Raw genomic sequence first — 21,538 nt, forward strand, 5'->3', positions numbered from 1 at the left:
AATTAGCTCGCTGGCTTTTACCGCTGCATCACTGATTTCTCAGCTATCGGTAAAAGTGGACGCTGTTTCCTCAGACCTGCCAGCAATTCGTTGATCTTATCTCTTCTCAGTTTCTGTACAAGCTGTCATATTTTTCGCTGTGATGAGTCTCGTAGCGGCGCCGTATATGATATTCCTTAAATACCGAAACTTGTTGCAAACACGCTAAGCACAAAGGTTTTTCCGTGCGTCTCCGTAAATAAATAGGACGTAGTCAAATTTTCTTTGAAAATTCGACGCTCTTTAACTACTTTTCTCAGTTTTGATAACGACATTTTGGCTAATGAGGGCGTAGCGGGAGGTGGAGAACAGGGTGGAAACAACGTCATAACAAGCAGCAGGTGGTGCATTGATAACGTCTGCTGATTGGTCCGTCTCAGTGATGCGGATTGTTGTCTACTCAGACCAAAATAGTGCGCCCCCTAGTGGAAAATTCATGAATTGCATTTAATTAAAAAAATTAAATCCTTGTCTTTTATGCATTTTTTCACTTTCGAATTATAATTAATTAATATTATTACAGATACTCTTGTAAACCAAGATATCATGGTTGCAAATGTATATAAAAAATCATTTTAAAAAGTGCTCAAATAAAATAAAGATAAAAGAAAAATAATGAAAAATAAATAATAATTAAAAAAATATATAATAGTTATACGTGTGTGTTTGTGTGTATGAATGAATGAGATTCCCTGCCTCACTTTGCGCTGTGTAAGGTCACGTGATTCCTCCCGATCGAGCAGCATCGCGTGGACCGTTCATCGTCCTCCAACATCCATCCTTGTCTTCATCTGTCGCCATAGCGATGAGAAATCTGGTTGTCATGGCGAAGCAGCAGCAGCAGCAGCAGCAGCAGCATCAGCCTCGCTCAGGTCTCACCTGGTTCCTCATCCAGCTGCCCCTCACACCTGCCGCCACCGGGTACCAGCAAAAGAATCCCCAAGCAGCCGGGGAGCTCTTTGTGTGTGTGTGTGTGTGTGTGTGTGAGAGAGAGAGAGAGTGTGTGTGTGTCGAGTGTGAAGTGGTTCAGAGGACTGGCTAGACTTTGATGTGTGCAGTGCTTCAAACACACACATACACACACACACAAAAAAAACGCTTTCATTATCAATCCACAGGTGCACACACACACACACACACACACAGATGAGACACTTCTATCTCCTCTTCCCATTGAAGTGTGGCTGTGTTATTTCCTTAAAAGAGGAGTGTGTTGTCGCTCCTCTCCATAATGATCCCGCCGACTGATGTCCTCCGAGGACTCGGACCGAGGAGGCGGCGAGTCGCCGCTCCCTTTTAACCTCTTTCCCGCCACCGGTTGCCGAGGCGCCGTTTTTTTTGTTTTTTTTTTCCAAACTGTAAATCTGTGCGGTTTATTAGGAAATAATCGGATTTGGATAATTCCGGAGAGGTTTCGATGTATTGAAATGGTTTCATCGGTGGGCGTCACGGCGGCTAAGTGGTTAGCGCTAAGTGGTTAGGAGACCCGATGCTCTTCCCGTGTTCCTCTAACTGTCCGAAAACATGCAGGAATTCATCGGATTTTCTCTTTAAACACACTCCAGTCGTCTGCAAGTTTTCTCATCTTCGTACCCGACTTCCTTCCAAACGTCCCGACTCGACGCTCGGCGTTTGCTCTACGTCGTATTTACAAGCCGCCATAAGCTAGCCCAGGGGTTAGCAACCCGCCGCTCCTTCATCTTTACACTGCGGCTCCGAGCGGCTTGGGAAAATAAATGATAAATATTTAATTGAAGTGTATTTCATTTGTGTTAATTCCTTTTTTTAACTTTTAGTTCTAAGTTGGAAGATTATTGTGATCTTGAATTATTAAATCAAATTATATTCATTATATTTCGCCGCTTAAAATAACATCACACTTGCGGAAGCCGGTAAAGTCCCGATTTGCAGATGCTATGAGCAGAAGTTCAGGAGCAGAAGTCCCATAAACCAGGTAAAACAAATATTTATGAAGATTATTTGCAAATATTTATTTTTTATTGTTTACTGACACAGTGATTTTTTTCCCGATTTATTTTTAAAATTCAGGTCGAGGCTCCGCTACACGCTCTGAAAGCCCAAAGCTCAAAATGAGTCCATTACATAAATAAAATGTAATTTTCTCCGTAATACGTGAATTTCAGAAGCAACACACTACACACTTGTTTATACAAAGTGTAAAGGTAATAAAAAGCAATATATACAGTGGTGCCTACAGTGCTAAGGGTTGCCGACCTCTGACCTGGACTCATCCAAAACCCCGGCGGTTATATTACGAAACTCCTCACAGGTCATTAAAACTGCAAAATCCTCTGGGAAAGAAATTGAAGTGAAGAAATTCAAGTCCAGTTGACACGACAAGAAGATTTCAACTCGCGACTCAAATGGTTCTATTTTGGGAGGCTGTGTCGCACCCAAAAAAAAAAAAAAAACGTCTAAGAGATTTGGGGCTACAGAGGCTAACTGTTAGCTTAAATGACCTGTGCGTTCATATTTAAAGTGATATTTTGAGTCAAACGGCGTACGGCGAGAGCGTGGAGTTCGTTCTGGAAACGTTTTTCTTGAGCGGTTTGAGAACCCGGATCGAGGTCTCGTTTGCTTCCAAACCTGAACTGGCGCCGTAGTCGTTAGCGATCTCCTGTTTCGCCGCTTGAAAAAAGGTTTAATCACAGCAAACGCCAGCTTCGCGCCGGTGTAGGAGGCGGCTGGAGCGCATGCCTGACGGGAGCGTAGAGATTTGAAAGATTTTGTCCATTCCAGTGTGCCTTCGTGCTTTGACTTGAGGTGAATCCGTCACGGATTCAGTGCGTAGCGTGGGAGGAAGTTCTTGAGCCGACAGCCGCTCATCCCGTCTTCAGAAAAATCCACGACTTGGTGACTCCTGTCACGGGTAATGACTTCCTCTCCCGCTAGTCAAGAATTTATTATATATTCACTGTATATTTTTGTGACAACTGCCGGGGAAATGTGGCTTTGCTCAGGAGCTAACTGTTAGCAGCAGCCGAGAAGTTCAGCAGCTTCTGACATTTGAAAATCGAAGGTACAAGAAGGTAAATGTGCACTTGTGTAATCATGTGTAAGAGCACAGAAGTGATTCTTCATACGCCTTTTAGCTAAAGGGACACCGTGCAGGAAGTACCAAAGCATACAAGTGTGTCTCTGTATCTGTATCTTTTGAAACATTTGAACCAAAAGCGGTGGCTGGAAGGTCAGGTGGACTCCGGGTCAAACTCTTCCTGCATTGTAGCCTACAGGTTCTCGGGAGCCGAAGGCCAAATAAGATTACATAGTGTTGTTCAAACGGCCCGTTGAGGGGTGAAGGCAAGCCGAGCATACCCTGGAGAAGGGCAAGCCGAGCATACCCTGGAGAAGGGCAAGCCGAGCATACCCTGGAGGAAGGCAAGCCGAGCATACCCTGGAGCAGGGGTGGGCAAACTACGGCCCGCGGGCCACATCCGGCCCGTTGGTCTTTTTAATCCGGCCCGCCAAGATTGGCGCAGAATTCATACTTGATGTGAATGATTGGATAAATGAATGTGGGAGCTCAAACAGGAGATTATTTCATTTTGGGAGCTACTTGAGAATTTTCCTGAATGACACAGATTGGCTTTGTGATTTAGCCTTTACTGCCGACACACTGACACACATGAATGATTTGGATGTAAAGCGACAAGGGAAAAGTCGATTTGTGCATGAAATGCAAGCAAACGTCAGAGCCTTCAAAACCAAGCTGGTTTTATTTTCAAAGGAAATGTCAGACGAGTCTGATATGTACTGTTAGCTAATGCCTTTTTTTTTTTTTTTTTTTTTTTATGTATCGTATCTTGTGCTGATCCGGCCCGTCTGTAAAATTTAAAAATCGATGTGGCCCCTGAGCCAAAAAGTTTGCCCACCCCTGCCCTGGAGGGAGTGTCCTGCAAACTCCAACGAGATATCTTTTCCCGATATTCTTGCCTTACGATTGGAAAGAAGGTCTAAATCGGTTTCTGTAGAATTCTGAATGAGGCAGAAGATTGACGGTTCGTCTGTAGTGATCGCGGCCTGTCGTCCGATGTCTGCTCCCCTCAGAGGTCATCCGAACATCCGACCTTCTCGCCTGTAACCTCTTCTCTCCCGCCAGCCAACTTGTTGTCCTCTTCGACCTCCTGGTTGGCAACTCCAACCTCCTTCTACCCAGATCTTCCCCATCCCACATCTACCATGTGTTGGACTCCTTCCTGATCCTCTCCGTCCACCTCACTCCCAAAGAGAACCTCCACATCCTCATCTCTGCTGCGTCCAACACGGCAGTCCAACATCTTCTTCACACCTGACCCTTTTCTCCACCCGTTCCAACCCGTTTGAACCCGTTTCTCCACCTCTTCTCCAAGCTCTCCGTTGCTCTGGACTGTCGAGCCTACAAGGAGTACCTCACCTTCTCTATCTCCACTCCCTTGCTGCTGCTGCTGCTGCTGCTGCTGCAAGCCTCGATCCCTCTCCTTTCCACCTCCGCCTCTCTAGTCCTTCCTCCTGGAGACGATTGTAAAATCAAATAATACGACAGAGAAGATAAGAAGCGGCGTTTACTCCCCCACCGCATTTGCACCTTGCCAAAGAATCCGCTCGGGAATGATGCGCCTGAGTAGCTTCACGGCGAAAAGCCGGACCACCCACCTCTTCAGTTGAAGGGAGGGAGATGAACTCTTCTGGCCACGATGGAGGCTCTTCTCCATGTCGCGGTGGAGACTCGGAGAGGCTGCAGGGCAGGAGGAAGCCTGTCCAGATGACTTACGACTCCCGTGTAGTCGGTAAAGTCCTTCCCCAGCGCGTAGCTTCAGCTTACAAACGGGTTTCAACTTTTTGGCGTTTTAGCGTAGCGACAGTCGTGCATGCTGCTCCGCGTTGTTGATGTCCTTCATCGTCGTGTTTTCCTGTTATCACGCTTTTTTTCAGTGAGCTAGCCCCCGTTATGGCTCCCGAATAGGTTAAAAGTGCTATTGCTAGTGGTGCGAAGAAGAAGTTAAGAATTCTGAAGAAGGAAATAGCTAACGTTGAGAGCGGTGCTGGTGTTCCAGATCTCCACAACACGGCTAAGTCATGCAAGCATCTGTTGCATCCTGAACAACAAAGATGTGCTATGTGTGGCTAAAGGGGCGACTACGTTAATGAAGCAAAGTGATCGTTAGCTTGCCGGAGATAGCGTTAGCATTAGCGAGGGTCTCATATGCGAGAAGGCTTTACTTTTGCTGATTTAGCGAAGAAAACGCCGAGTAGAAGTGCTGGCAAGAAGCGAAAGAACACCAGAAACAGCAATAATTCACGTCAGCATTTATTCCTTTCTGTATTTTTTACACGAATAAAGAGTTCAGTATGTTTTAATAATAATAACCTTGATTTATATTTATTTATTTATTTATAATATAAATATATAATATATCATTTATTTATAATAATAACCTTTATTTTATACTTGTAAGACCACTGAGGTTTTCAGGGTCGACAAGTTTACAAACAAAGCAGAGCACAGCGCAACAATAAAATGAGATCAAAATAAAAAACAGGAGATAAAGTAAAATGAGATTAAATTAAAGACAGTACGGAAGCAGTAGATAAAACTCGACACAAGTAAAAAATGAGATCAAATTAAAAAGTACAAGGGGATGGATAGAACTAAAAACAAGTACAATTGGCAGTACAAATTAAAAAAACATTAGATAAACTAAAAACAGGTGAAAATGAGATTAAATTAAAGACATTACGGAAGCAGTAGATAAAACTCGACACAAGTAAAAATGAGATCAGATTAAAAAGTACAAGGGCGGTGGATAAAGCTAAAAACAAGTGCAATTGGCAGTATATAGATTCTTAACCAAACGTTTAAAAACAGCGGCAGAGGGAAGCATCTAATTCTAGGGTTTGTAGAAACGGATCTATGGGATCGAACGGGTTCCAAAACATTTCGGTTCTCCGAGTCAAATTCAATCTGCGGGCCGAGGTTCTACCGTATTTCCTCCCGCAGGTCGCTGCAGTTTGCGCCGGCGGCTACCGGACCCGCCCGGAAACCGTTCCCCGTCCCGATTTTAGGTGGAAATCAATCGCGGGATGCATTTGCATGCAGGGAACGGCGGCGCTCTAATAACGCCTTATCGCCGCTTTTGTAGAAATGCATTACGGAGGCATCGGCGGCGCATTCCGGACGCCGCTTAATGCATCCTAATGACGCGCACCTCCCCGCGCTCTCCTTGCCCGGAGCTCGGATACCAGGAATAGACCTGCGCTCGTTTATTTTTCCGTTTAATTTTTGTATTTCATTTCGCTCCTCCCCCTCTTTCCGCAGCGACTCGGCTCGTCTCCGCCGCTCCGGCTACTTATTAGCTTTATAAGGCCTATTGTGGGGTTGCCATGACAACATCTGGCATACAGAGAGGGAGGACGCGAACGAGAGAAAGCGCGAGCTCGTATGTATGTGGGTACAGAAGGCAAAGAAGCACGGAATTCAAAGGATGCCAGGGAAAAAGAGAGTGGGTGAGAAAGAGAGAGAGGGAATGTGACATTGCGGGAGACGGAGGAGGGGGTGATGGAACGAGAAATCGGGAAAATAGAATGAGAAGAAAGACTTCAGGGCGGCGGATAGAAAAAGCGAGAAAGCGTGTTTTCCTCTGCGCTCCATCAACAAAAACCTCCCTTCCTTCCTTCCTTCCTTCCTTCCTTCGACTTCTCGTTCCAGCTGTTTATCCTGCGTAAAAGCATCCGACCCGGCGTTTGGCCCTGGAGTCGCCACCTGCGTGGGCGGCCGCTATTTATAAAGCGGCCCATCGCCGCTACTGCCGGCGTGGCTACGGTTTACGTAACGCCGGACGTTGTTGTAATGTCACGCGAAAGTACGGCAATCGTCTTCTGCATTTGCTAATCCTTGGACGTTCCGTGTTTCGGCGACATATTTGCCGTTGTTGGCGGCGAGAGGATCCTCAGGTGGGGGGGGTTTCGCGTCAACTTGAAGACCCCGCGTTGACGAGACGCGTGAATGAGTGGGCGAGTGGTTGCGCGTTCGCGCTCCCGAGCCGCCGTCGCATCCGGACGCTAAACACGATGAAATAGGCTCGAGAAACGGTTTTTGATCAAATATTGAATCAAGCTGCAAACAAGCCGCGGTGCACGAAAGCGCAGGCAAACAAACAGGCGGGCTTTCCGCGTTGCGGCGTTGTAGCGTTGTAGCATTGTAGCGGCAGTCGTGCGTGCTACTCCGCCTTGTTGATATCCCTCATCAGTGTGTTCTCCTGTTATAATGCTTTTTTCAGTAAGCTAGCCCTCATTGCGGCTCCCAAAAAAGTTCAGCGTGAGGTTAAGAAGCCCAGTCGATGTGAAGAAGGAAATAATAGCTAACATTGAGAGCAGTGGTAGTGTTAAAGCTAACCGCTAAGCACAAAACGGCTAAGTCAACCATCTGTACCATCTTGAAGAGCAAAGGTGCGCTGAAGGGGCAACCACATTAATGAAGCAAAGGGATTGTTAGCTTGGATGAATGAAAGCCAGCTTGCTGGAGATAGCGTTAATGTTAGCATTAGCGAGGGTCTCTCCAGATCTCTCCAACCACCTGTACCATCCTGAAGAGCAAAGATGTGCCAACTGTGGCTAAAGGGACGACTACATTAACGGTCTTGAGTCTTAGAAGAAGTAGAAAAGCTATTGTTAGTTTGGATTAATGAAAGCCAGCTTGCTGGAGATAGCATTATTGTTAGCATTAGCGAGGGTTTCATCTGTGAGAAGGCTTTACTTTTGCTGATCCAGTGAAGGAAATGAAGAGTACAAGTGCCGGCAGGAAGAGAAAGAACTTCAGAAATGCAGCAATAGCGAACGTTAGCTTTTATTCCTTTCTGTATTTTGGCCACAAATAAAGAGTTCTGGTGTCGGAGAACGGATCGATGGATTACAATGATTCAACGGGGAAACACTCATCCGGTTCGCCCAACATTTTGGGAGTCCCTGATCAATTCTTCTCTATTTCCTATTTCCGTCACACCTCTTCCTGGTCATTTCTGGAGGCATCTGGAGAAGCGTCTGTTTTCAGAATGATGCCGAAACTCTGCTTCCGCTTTGGTTTGTTTTAGCTACAGATACGGCTGTCGATGCGGACATGAGGTTATAATCCTATGCTATCAGTCTCTCCTTCTCTGCACAGCTTTAGATGATCCAACTCTTCTTTCCCCCTCACCACTTCTTGCCTGGTCATCACTTTATCTGTGCAGCTTTGCCGCTTCCTGTGTTTTCATGGGGCCGGAGGTTGTAGGAATAAAATGCATCGCAGGCGTCGTCGGTGCCTCGGTTTGCCCCTCGGCAACATCTATAAGTACATCTGCTCCGATCGCAGTGATGAAGCCTTTTTCTTCCACGCGGCATCAGAACAAGACTCGCAAAGGAACGGGTGAATAGATCATCAGCGACTCTTCTTCCCTTCAGCCAATCGTCTGCCTCTACCTCACCCTCTCTTCTGTATCCTCTTCTCTCATAACAACTACCTTCCAGTCCTCTTTCTCTTCATCCATAAAGTTCCTCCAACCTCGGTATTCTTCGCTCCAGATCCTCACCATCCGTCTTCTGTCCATGTCCAAACCATATCAGTTTGAACATCTACCTTGTGCTGTTCCTCTTAGGGGACTCATTCCTGATCCTCTTCATCCTCCAAAAGAGAAGCTCCAAATCCACCTTCCTCATCACCACTCCCTGTAGCCTCACCCTTCCACTTGGATCACCTGTATTTTGTCTTGCTGCACCTAACCTTCATTCTTCTACTTTCCGGAACTTCCACCTACCCAGATGTTCCTTCATCTGTTCCTTTGCTCTTGACAGATTCCTGTCTTCCCTCATCTTAACCTAAGAGAGGGCTCAGAGCAGATCCCTGATGGACTCTTACCTCCAGCTTGAACCTCCATGTCACGCCTCACCACTGTCTCACAGCTGTCATACATGTCTTGCACCTCTCTAGCATACTTCTTGCAAACTCCAACAGTGTCTGTCCCTCTAGGTTCCTATTCTGGACACTAAACTTCCCGCACCATCACGTCCCTGGAGATATTCTGCAACCCTCCAACTAACTCCCCTTTGAACTTTCTCCCTCCTCCAACTCACAAACTGTTCCTTTAAGGTCACTTCTACTCCATTTCTCTTCTTTCAATATCATGGTAGCTTGAATCCCTCAAGTTTCTGGACTGGCCACCCCTCCAAAGCGACTTCGTCCACCTTCTCTCTCGGCATGTCAGCTGACTCTTGCTGACTCTTCTGAGCGCGCCTTCTGCCTCTCCTTCCTCGACCCACGGTAGCAAAATACCATCGGTACCCTGAAGAGAACTGATTTGCACCCAATGTTTCCTATAGTTTTCCATACGTCTGGGCATACAGACAACCTTCCTGAGCACACTGAGGACCAACATTAGACGTGCACGCTGTGGCCTCACGCCGGTATCACACCTGGGATCCTAGCAAGCTTCATGGCTTATCAAAAGAATCAAATTACAACAGCAATTTCTTATGTTTACTTTTAACATAACTCACAGGGCCAACTGACAGCATTGATGCATTCATTTTGATGGCAAGGGTTCAGGGTCTGCTCAGGGTCAGATGTTTTTTTTTTTTTTGTGTGTGACAGCTCGTTTTTGTTCTCCCGCAATCATGTACCAATCGCTTTTCCCATCTTGAGTCTTTGTATAATTCCAACAACATTCATATGACTTTTCCGCCGACTGTGTCGTAGTCCAGGTTCCATTTAGTCCATATATTTCCATCGGAAAACTCGCTTACTACTTACTACTAGCTTGGCTGTCGTATCACATTCACTCCCCGCTCGTTTCGCCTCGATAAGGGTTAGCATGTTAGCATTAGCATCACTTGAGTAGCATAACTCCGCCACGCTGTTATTGCGACTGTGTCGTAATCCAGGTTCCATTTATTTCCATCGGAAAACTCGCTTACTACTTTAGCTTCGCTGCCGTATCACATTCACTGCCCGCTCTTTTCGCCACGATAAGGGGTTAGCATGTTAGCATTAGCATCACTTGAGTAGCATAACTCCGCCACGCTGTTATTATTGTTATACAGCGTGTATGGGCAGAGCACGTGCGTGAGTACCGTCAATGCCGTGATTGGCTAGCTTAATTGCATCGTATCGTATGATACGGAAAAAAAAACAGAAAAAAAAAGCTAAATATCTAATTCACTTGGTTTTCTCGTGCAAGGCAGTTAGAGGGAACATTGTTTGCACCGGCGGCGATTGTTGACCCATCCGATGAGAAAGTAGTCGGTCTCGTCATTGTTAGCCTTGTTAGCACAAGTCATTGTTAGCACAGTTTCCACGCCGGTATTTTTTAACAACAACCCCATCCAAGACCTCAAAACCCATCTGAGAGATGGTCCCTAACAAGCGTACCGGATGTCCTCTACCGCGGTTACGTCATCGGCAGCTTTCATTTTGAAAAGACGTTCATAGATTGAGTTTTCGGATACATTCGAATATTCATTTCCGCTAAAATCCTACAAAAAAATGTTGAAACCAGGCGATGTATTTCTCGACGGTTTCCCCTTCCACCTTCCATCAGCACATCCTCCTCGCCGGGAATTCATGTTTCCGCAGAACTGGGGACCTTTTCTGAAGTCCGTTTCCCTCGGAGGTCAGCGATTCTAAAGATTAAAAGCGCCGGGAAAAACCACGGAAACTCCGTTATGGACTGGCTCGGCCTCCTGAATGAGAACATCCGTGAACCTTCACGGCGGGTCGCTGGTCTGCGCTTCCCTTCTGAAGGGGTGGAAGAAGCCAGTTCGAAGAGACGCCTCGTCTTGAAAGCTTGTTTGCGTTTCGGTCGGACCCTCGATCTCGCTTTTCCGCGATCCGTCCATTGTGCGGCCGAGAAAGTCAATCCAAACCGCTCGAAGGGATTTGCGAAATGTCGGAGGATGTTTTTTTTTTTTTTTTTTTTTAAATCCTCTTAGAGCCTTTATTTTGTTTAAAAAAAAAAAAAAAAAATCAATAGAAATGATCCTAACCACCGGTCCTCTAGTTCTTTGGACTTCCCTCCATCTTATTATCCTCCATGTTGGGGCGTTTCGACAACGACTTCTTGTGATTCCTCGACACAACAGAACGAATTATCTGTTGATTTGTGAGCGTCGCGCCGCGTTTTTAGACGCCATCTGCCGCTTTGTTTGTCGTGCCCGTTCGATGCTGATAAATCCTGCGGAATCAGAGGAGCCGTGGAGACCCCGGGCGACCGACGAGTAAATGGTTAATGAGCCACAAATGGCAGAGCATTAGCTTCTAGGTGTGTGTGTGTGTGTGTGTGTGAGTGTGTGTTCATAGGAAACCGTTCAATTATTTCTGTGTCCGTAGCTTGATTTATGCCTTTTCTTTCAAAGATTAGCAAACTTAGAAACTGAAAAAGTCGGTCAACTTGCTCCGTTTCGTCGTAACACACACACACACACACATATTTCTTCAGTCTTGGTATCAGCAAGAATCCCAGACGTTGGGTTTTCAGGTGGATTTGACCAAAATATTCATTCATATTGGGCTTTTCCTGATAGATTTGTATATACTGACATACGTCCATTCACCCTCTCATTCACGCGCCTGACGATTCAGGGTCTCCACTGTGTTTGTGAGGAACCTGGAGAACCTTGAGGAACACCATGCAGAGAACATGGAGGCTACACAGAACGGGACCGTCTTGCGGCGCTAACCGCTAACCGTCTTGCGGCGCTAACCGCTGCCCCACCGTGGCTCCCTCTTTCCCGCTTTCCATTCGGAAGTCAAATTAGGGCGAGAATTTGTGCGCTAGTTTCATTCATGGATGCATCTTTTTTTTTTTTCTAAAAAAAAAAAAAGCTAAAATGGACTCCATACAAACAGAACGTCGGTCGGTCCACTGCCAACAAGTCCAATGTTTGTCCAGGGACTTTCAATCCCTGGACAAACATGGATGCCAGTGGAGTCGTCCTCTGTGTTGAGCTGTTGCGCAAATGTACTCGCTGAAGCTACGTGTGCTAGCGGTGTTACTCCCAGAGAGCCCAAAGAGCTGCAGACTTTACTTCGCTCTCTGTTTACCCGCGAAGACATTAAAGACCAGCTGTTCCGTGGGCCGACATGAAAGGACGCGGCCTCGGGTTCTGCCTGGGACGGAGGTACGTATCGCGAGCGCCGCATCAAACCGGAAACGCCAGCGGGTAATCCAAGTCAGATCGGCCGGGAGGCGGAGAGATTAAAAAGGAAAAACAGTTCGCGGCGTTCCAGTAACCCAGGCCTCAAAATCGGGATCGACACCTCTTTGACACAATCGCGTATCCCTTCGGACGTTTCCGTTCTTTGTGTCGTGTCCAACTTTTACGCCCCCCTCCTCTTCCTCCGTGCCGTCGAGCTAATTAGCCGCGCAGCTCCGTCAGCGCTGGAGGGTTTTGATCACATATTCCGTGCGCTTCTTTCCTGTTGCCTCCTCGGCGCTGAAAATCTTTATCCAAGTAAATGCACCATCACTCCCGTAATGACTTCTTGAGTCAAAGTAGAAACGCTAGAATGCTACCAGCTCCTAACTTTTAGCCTGTGTTTTCCCAGCGAAGGTGAAAGGGGGTTGAGATTTCCGACCGGAAGCGTTCCTCGCCGGTATGCTCGCTCGCATCTCCAGCGCATATGTTCGATGACGCGTCATGTTTATTCATCGGACCCGCCATACGGATCGGCTGGGAGTGGCGCAAGGGGGGTTCAGGGACGGGAAGGATGTCGCCCACGTAGCGCAGGGGGTCACGCAAGGGACAGGCAGAGGCAGTCAAGATCTTTTGGGATCTTGGGGGATCATGGACCAGAAGGAGGTCAACAAGGTAACACAAGGATCCTTCAGCATCTTCTTAGGAAAACTGGCTTTTGAAGCTGTTGAATCGGTAGTCAGGCAAGGGACGGGCGGAGGCAGTCGTCCTGTTTGTGGACTCTGGGGACAAACGCAGGGTTAGCGCTGGAAGAAGGGAGTTTAAATGCACCGGGACAATCGGCAAGAGATAGGAAACTGTACACCCGGGTAAAATATCTAGCAGGGGCGGGGACGAGAGTAACGAACCATAGCAACCATGACATGATGCTCTGACGTTTATTCTTGCAACAACTTCAAACATCCCGTCCTTAGAACTTTGACAAAATGTAAAGCCGAAAAGTCGCAGGACCTGTACTCTTCAGCGGAACCCCGTGTCGAGTCCTTGGTGTTAAAAGCGGTAGATCGTCTGCAAACTCTTTCATATTTATCGTTAAATCTGAGGCGAGGAGGCATAAATGCGAGCATACATGTCCAGTCACTCATGATATTAGCTCGACTGTATCTGTGCGTTGACGCTGTTTGTTTGTTTTTCAAACTGATACGAGTGGATCGTGCATTTTCCTCATCTCCAGCACCGCGATCAGTTTAACTCTCCTTTCTTTTTTTCCCAGTTTTTACCGTCTTTCTCCTCCACTCCCTCCCTCTAAAGATCTCTTTGTACTCTCGTTCAAATCTTCTCTCCTCCTTTGTCTGCTTTTTTTTGGGGGGGCGGCGTGAAAGCGCTGGAGGTAATGGCGATTTATGTTTGAAAGCCCGACACAAAGAAGAACCGCGCTCAGAAGCTAAGACCCATTTCTGAACAACAAAACAGGAAAGAGATGCTTCATTGAAATGCACGGGGGAACTCGTCCCGCCGCTGATCACACTCAATAGCAGTAATGAGGTGGCATATATGAACTGATTGCAGAGGCATCTCCATAAAGCTGCAGTGTAGAATGTGGCAGGGTATTTGTCATGCTACCTATACTCTGCCGCCAATAAAAAAGACCTTTATTTACAAATGATTGCTGTTGATTATAATTAGCCGGGGCTGAACGCTGCTAAATGGACGCCTGTATTTTCTCCTAAGTAAATGCGGTGAATAAATTATGGATGAACCAGCACTGAGGGCGTAAAGGAGTCTATATATATGTCGTGAATTTTCACTGCAAATTTGTATGTATCTCTACGGCGCTGCGGAGTTACGGCGAGAACACGTTGGCGTTGTTTGCTAGTTTGCAGAAGACGATTGACGGCAAAATGCTTGCAAAGAGTTAGCGGTTAGCGCCTCACGCCAGGAAGGTTCCCGGTTGGATTCCCACCTGGCGGGGGGCAACTCAATGCTAGGTTAGAGCGATGCTAGGCTACCAAAACGGCGGGATTTGAGACATTTTCTTGGCTGGAGTGACAGAGATGGTAAAAGATTTGAAATTCGGAGTACGAGCCAACTGCTGCTGGGCAGGTGGTTAGCGCCTCCGCTACCTTTCCCAACTTTCTGTGTGGAGGCTCCATGTTCTCCCCATGGGGTTCCTCAGGGTTCTCCAAGTTCCTCCAACGGTCCAAACACATGCAGGAAGTTCACTGGAGACCCCGTGTTGACCAGATGTGAAAGGTGGGCTGAACGGTCTACTTTTGATCAAATTTTGAATTTTGCTGCAAACAAACAAACAAACTCATGTATTTTCCGCATCGTAGCGCCTTGTTGACATCCTTCATCCTCGTATTCACCGGGGGCGGCAAACATTTTCACCGATAGCCACATTAGCATCATGAACTTTCGTGAACCCTTTCTTTTTATTTCTTCTTTATTTTTCTTTTTTTTTTATTTCTATTTTAATTCTTGGACAATTTGTTGTTTTTCTGCAAGGTTAACTTTAGCATCTTTAGCTCCGTGTTTGGACGTAGATCGTACAACCAACGTTGCCTTCATAACACAAAAGACACACCTTTTTTTTTTTCCTCCTTGAAGCACAAACATGTATTTGTTTTCCCGTTTTTCTTGAAAAAAAAACCTTCCGTCTGCAACTTTTCTCTTCCTGGACATTTAGGGATCGTTTGTATTCCACTTTTTGAAAATGATGGGAATTGTTGGTTGGGGTCGTCTGGTTTTTGGTGGGCTGTCGAAACCTAAAATCCGATTCTATTCTAGAATTTTATGTATATCAGCAATTGAGATATGGCTGTTTACACACACACACACACACACACACACACACATATTCAACGTATATGAGGACAAACATTATGAATCAGTGAGTATCATCTACACACACACACACATGTGCCAGACAACACACACCAAAACATTCAAATGGAATTTCAGTTGACGCCGGCGGCAGACCGCGTTCACACTTCGGGAGAAAAAGGGTTACCGTGGGAGACAAAGCCAGTTGCCGTGGCGATACGGCCGGCGTACCGCAGCCGGGGAGGAAAGTGTGTGTCGTCCACGTGCGAGGACTCGTTACTTCTCGTCAGACGGAGCCGTGGGCGTGACGGAAGCCAGCGGCCCGGCCGAAGCGACGCACGGAAAGGGAAGGAACCGTCTCATCTGGCAAAGCCCCGGACGTAAATAAGGATAAATAATGTTCATGATATCGTTTTAAATCGGGGCACAGCCGGCCCTTTCTGCTCGTCAAGCCGATAATTCACATTTTGTTTTCCGTCCGACTGTTTGCGAGGAGTTGTATGTATAAAAAATTCCCCAGTGCGGCCAAACCTCCTAATGTGTGAATAACGGTAGCAAGTATTTAAAGTCATCTGGATTAATTAATAAATATGATTTTATTTTACCACATGACACCTCTAACTTTTATTTTTAGTTTGAAACGCATTGTGTTGAGAATTCTCCAAAACCTGAATCCCAAAAGTTTTTTTTTCAAAATGCAAATTCACATTAAACTTTATGACACTGAAAGAAAAAAAAATTTTTTTTTTCCCCTTACCTCCCTGGAGCATCTGCTCAAAGTCATTCATTATTCATTCGTTCATTATCCAAAACAGCTCGATCTGCACAAGGTGGAGCTTTTCCCTTCTCTGGTTGGCCGAAAGACGGGGTTCACTCACGACCATTCACTCACTCATCGCACATCATATAGAGTCATGCGCGTTCCATATCGAGCATACAAGTTTCGCCCCCTCATTCAAACATCACACAGATGTACAACCATTCACATGTTTGGACAATTAAGGGAACCTCCTGCTTGTGTTTGGACTGTGGGAGGAACCAGGAGAACCACGAGGAACCCCTTGGGGAGAACATGGGGACTCCGCACTGAGAGGCCCCCCTGTGGGAATCCAACTGGGAAGCTTCTTGGTGTGAGGCGGAGGCGCTAACTGCCGCGCCTCAGGTAGCAGTCGGTTGTCAAACTGTACCTCAGAATTTCAAATCGTTTACCATCACTGTCACTCCAGCCGGGAAATGTCTCATATCCCGGCGCTTGGGTAGCGTAGCATCGCTCTAACCTAGCATTAGCGCAGCGCCGGGCAGACACAGCAACCCGCGGCCGCCGCTCTCGGAGGAGACGGAGTCTGGCCTTTAATCTCCGGGATGATGGACACCTCAGATATTACACCGAAGTTTTTTTTTCTTTTTTAATAACAGTCGGTTCGCCTCCGGGGGAGATGTAGCGATGTGCTCGTCGTGATCGGATTCTCTGATAAACACACGGGTGATGCACACACACATTAACAGGACCTTTTGTGACAGCTATTCTCGGTGTTCGGACCCTCTGATTGGTTGAAACGGTGTAGGACGGCGTCCTTTACACGAGGAAAGGAAACCGATATCTAGATTTTATTTATTCCGACGTGTATCGAGGCACCGAACTCAAGTCGAGTTACTTTCAATTCAAACTCTGCTGTTATGCGATGACTGGTCTCCCTCGGCAACCATTCACTCGGTCATTCACGCGTCACACGGAGACGTTCAAGAATTCACCCTCCCGTTCACGCGACTTATCAAGACAGTCAATCTGGATCCGGCTCGGTGCTCTTGAAGTCACTGGCCGGCGCACATTTCAACTCGTTTTAGGTTTTTCCATGTGTTTAGTTTGTTATTTTAACCTTCATTTATTTAACCTTGATGGTCTCGTCCCATTCGCATCCCGCTAATTTTTGCTAATTTTTTAGCGCTAATGTTACTCTATTTATGTTCCTTTTTGTTGTCGTTTGTTTGGTTGGCTATTTTCACCCTTGCTGTTTTTTTTTTTTCCCATTCTGTTATCCATTGTTGTTGTTCTTGTCGCTGCTGTTCATTTATTTGCGGATGTCTTTTGCTATCTTCTAATTGTCTCTCTTTATATTTATATTCATATTTATGGATAGGATTTCTCCTATGGGGATCAATAAAGTGTATCTTTTCTTACCCCCTGCGCCCTCCAATTGCCCTTTTGGGGCATTTGAAAAACTTTCTCTGACTGACATACAGAGATGTACAACTATTCACTCTTTCTTGCAAAAGTCATAGAGCATCTTATTCACTCTCTCACTTGAAGCTAGGAAGTTGAAACATAAACATAACATTCTTGTCAAAAACCTCTTGAATTCCTTGAAGATGTTTCACACTTCATCCAAGAGCGTTCTCCAAGACCCGGATGACTGAGAACCTCCACTGACATCAACATAAAAGAAGATTTCTCTCCAGAAAATGGAACAGCTCCTCTTCAACTTTCTCAGCCAGAATGAACTCTCCTTCTGATTGGTCCATATTTGACCATCGTGACTCCGTTTATATTTCTGATGTATCATTTATCTTATATTTGTCTGCAGAAGTTAAAGGTTTTAACACCTTAGTTTCACATTTGGTCCCCTACCGTTGTCCTCCAGGCAGATTGCCTGTGTGTGTGTGTGTGTGTGTGTGTGTGTGTGTGTGTGTGTGTGTGTGTGTGTGCGCAGCGTGGCGCTGAATCACCAGTCAGCTGTCCTGACCGCCTTTCTTTTGGAGGCATTCCAAAAAAAAAATGCGAAGAAGCTGACCCAGTATCAGAGGAGCCATACAAGTCCTGTACCTGAGGGGGCTGCTTTGTGAAATACCCGGGATGTTTGTTTTGAGATAAACAACTCCACCAGATCAGTGTCTGGACTGAGACTCGACATGTCAGAACTTGTTTTTTGTGTGTTTGTCAGTGTGTTCGCATACATACGCGGGCTGGGTTTGTAGTCGCGCAGCGAAAATGCTCACGTGCAGACGCCCGGGCACCGTTCCCACTTTTGACTCTTCGGCATTCTCTTCGGCGCAACGAGCGTTGAATTGGATTTACCGCTAGTCGCGCCCAGACGGAAAGCGTGGGGACGTCCTGAGAGCGCCTCGGGATTCCAGGTGAGGAATGCGACACAAACCAGGACTTGGTGTTGGAGGGTGACTTGGACCTTCTTGCCCCCCTTAGCCTCAAAATTTGGGGCAATTGAGGACGATGGATTATATTATGAGTTGTAATCTGATGTAAGGGTCTGTGGGGGTTCTCAGTCATCCAGGTCCCAGGCAGTTCTTGTCAACTGGACTTGATTTTCTCTTCTCTTGAAGAGGTTTCTTTAGTTCGAATGGACAGCGCAGAGTTTTTCGAATTAAGGGACAGTCGAAGTTACAATGGTTTGTTTTGCAAATGGGAGGGTTGTGCCAAGGTACAAGTTTGGCCAGAGAAGACAGAAGTCAAAGAAGCCATCTTTGTCAAAATGGAAATACCGTCTCAGAACAGAGGAGGGGGCTCAGGCGCAACCTTTCGCCCAAATCACAGACAGAGCCCATCTGCACCCTCCAAACCACCCAGGAAGATCCAACACCGGAACCAGACCCCGGTGACAACCGCCCACAACCGTCCATGTGATCCAACGGGTTTCTCTTTACAAGAAGTTTGGCTGCACCTTTTCTGGATTTGAATCCAGAAACTGAAGATGTACCTTTGTTCCCTCCTAAGGACATCCCCATTTGCACCACAACCACCTTCGACTTAGTGTTTCCCAACCTTTTTCGAGCCACGGCACATATTTTAAATTAGAAAAATCACATGGCACACCAGCAAATAAACATGTCAAAATTTTTTTTAATGAAGTAGAATGAAACTGTAGTCTTGGGCTATTTCTTTAGCATTTCTTCCCCGATGGTTTTGCAGACAGGTAGCATGAACGTCTCTGCCAAGGTCTGTTGCTGTTTGGCTTTAGCAATGAGTTTAGCAACCTTGTCGCTAGCTTTCAGCGCTTTCTCACCGGTCTCGTGGTTTAGTTTGGAGATGCCGTTCAAGTTTACTTGGAACCACGGCACCGTTCAACAACCTTTCCCCGAACACCAGGCGGAGCAGCATCAGCTCAGTTGGCTCCCCAGTAAAAGTGAATCCAAACGCACTCTAACTTTCATTGTATTGTCTTGCACTTGTATTGTCAAAGACACGTTATTTGCGACAACTAAATCATTTTTGGACCAATCAGGTGAAAGTAGGCTTTTTTGCCACGGCACACCCGATGATCTCGCACGGCATACAAATGCGTGGTTGGGTAGCACTGGTCTACACAACTCCTCTGCCATTTGCATAACAAGCTATCGCTACTTTGACCCCCGACCCCGGCGGTTATATTCAGAAACTCCCGTCCAGTTGTTGTATAAGAAAATTTTGACAAAAATCCAATGTAGGCTCCGTTGGTAGATCAGGCCGCCGCTCCAAACTGATGGTCGGAGCTCCTCCTCCAGCCTTGATGCCAAAGAGTCCTCAGATGAGAAGCTGCGCCCCTGGTTACTCCCAATAGCACGGTTAGCGCTGTGGTCGTTTGAATGGGTGAATCATCTTGACGTTGTCGGGCCGAATCCAAGTTAATCTGATATACCGTGTTTTGCGCACTATAAGGCGCGCTGCATTATAAGGCGCATCGTAAAACATACGACATATAAAGCAAAACAGAACAGTTAAGTCGAACTTTATTCAACTCATTAAATAACCGACTGTTCGATTTTGTCCTCTAACGTCGGCCATCTCGTTTTGTTCCCTGTTTGGTCTTCTTTACTTGGCGCACTTCATCCGCTTGCTTCCTCCACTTCCGTACCGTTGATTCATCAGTGATGAATTCTTTGGCGGCTTCTCTATTCCCATCATCTACTGCCAGACCGATGGCCTTGAGTTTGAATAATAATATTCTCTTGAAGGACGGTACGTAACGTTGTTACAGAAAGTGTCGGAGGTAAGCGTACTACGCACTGCTCTCTGATTGGTTTATCGTTTCCATTGATAGCGGACAACTGAATGGGGACGACAATCGATCAAGCGGAGCGGCTTCGTCGCTCACCGAAGTCGCAGTGAAACATTTCGACGTACATTTGTAAGGCGCGACGATGATTTTTGAGAAAATGTACGAATTTTATAGTGCGAAAAATACGGTAATCTTCCAAATTCCCTGCGTCCGCCGGTGTATCTAACTCCCACCTGTTAGACTTGCCCTGAAAGCACGCCGGCGGCGGCGCTTACTGTTGTCATGGAGACCGACAGGCTTACCTGTCGCCGGGGTCTTTATGAAGGGCTTATTAAGGGCCAAGAAAAGAAACGTCAAGTCGGGCTGAGAGGAGCAACTCGCCGAGAGCTGAGCATACCGGTGTCGCTCCCTGAAAGAGAGCCGGTAGATTTAACTTAATGACGCCTCCGAGCCGAAACGGAGTCGATATCACGCCGTTAAATTTTGCAGCCGAATGGCGGAGAGGCAATAAGTTTTTTTTTTTTTGTTTTTTGTTTTTTTTTGCCACTTTTGTCCTGTTTACCCCGTAAAACGCTGAGAATTAGTCATTCGCTGAAGTGGCTCGCGCTCGCGTGAGGAGAAAATTGACAGTTTCTGTCCGCACACTTCAGGATGAGTCACATCGCTCATCCCTCATTACCTGGAGGTAGTTAATGTGCTCGCCGCTGAGAGGCCAAACAGACGCCACGGTTGATGTATGTGAACACAGCAATTGCTTGGAGTTCGCGTTCAGTCAAGGGACCATTTTTAATAGTTGTTTTCCCACTGTGGGAACTTTTTACTTCTTCTTGTCCGTTTAGTCATGCATTCAGACAGCTTAGGAACCAGAGACCTCGGTTCAGTTTAGCTCCGAGGCAGGGTATGTATACCCTTCCATAGGAACTTGTATGACGGAGGTGCTCGGTGGAGCTCACAAGCTACGCTCATTAGCCGTGCCGCTTGTAAAAACTATTGCAGCCACTGGTTTTCTTGAGGTCAAAATGGACAGAACCGGCAAAAAATGGAGCCGCAAAGAGGGAAAGGCTAATGCTAATATATAGCATGTGAAGTCGCTCTCACTCTGTGGGAACTCTTTGCGGTTTCTAGAACCTTTTCAGGAAGGAGTTTCTTGGTGTATCCTGACGGCAGAGGGACCGAGGACGATGGTCTTACCTGATACTTCTTGTGGACCGCCATTTTTACAGGACGATGCTAGGCGCTGTAACTTGCACCAGAAGCTTCACGCTCACAAACAAACTCTTGAAGAAGAAGAAGAGTTGGACAACAACTCCCTGGGCTGCTTCGCCCTATGAAGAACCCCGTTAGCCGTTAGCTAACTCCGGACTCATTTTGGCCAAAAATCTCGACCTTTGGACCTCTTTGTCGCTCCATTTCTCGCCGTTTCTGTCCATTTTTCTCAGGAAAACATCCGACCAGTGTAGTCTACAAGAAGTATTCGCTAACCGCCGTGGTATAGGAGTTCCCAAATCACCAAGTACCCATGA

The 21,538-nt window shown here is 46.6% G+C and overlaps 1 protein-coding gene across 5 annotated transcripts in view; it reads left to right on the plus strand.

Annotated features, from left to right (window-relative positions):
* Positions 1–21,538, plus strand: part of anks1b (ankyrin repeat and sterile alpha motif domain containing 1B) — a 260,974-nt gene that overhangs the window by 168,568 nt on the left and 70,868 nt on the right. The window lies entirely within an intron of this gene.

This window comes from Fistularia commersonii, chromosome 5, assembly GCF_037954325.1.
Source record: "Fistularia commersonii isolate RoL2024-O1a breed Wild chromosome 5, RoL_Fcom_v1.0, whole genome shotgun sequence".
NCBI lineage: Eukaryota > Metazoa > Chordata > Actinopteri > Syngnathiformes > Fistulariidae > Fistularia > Fistularia commersonii.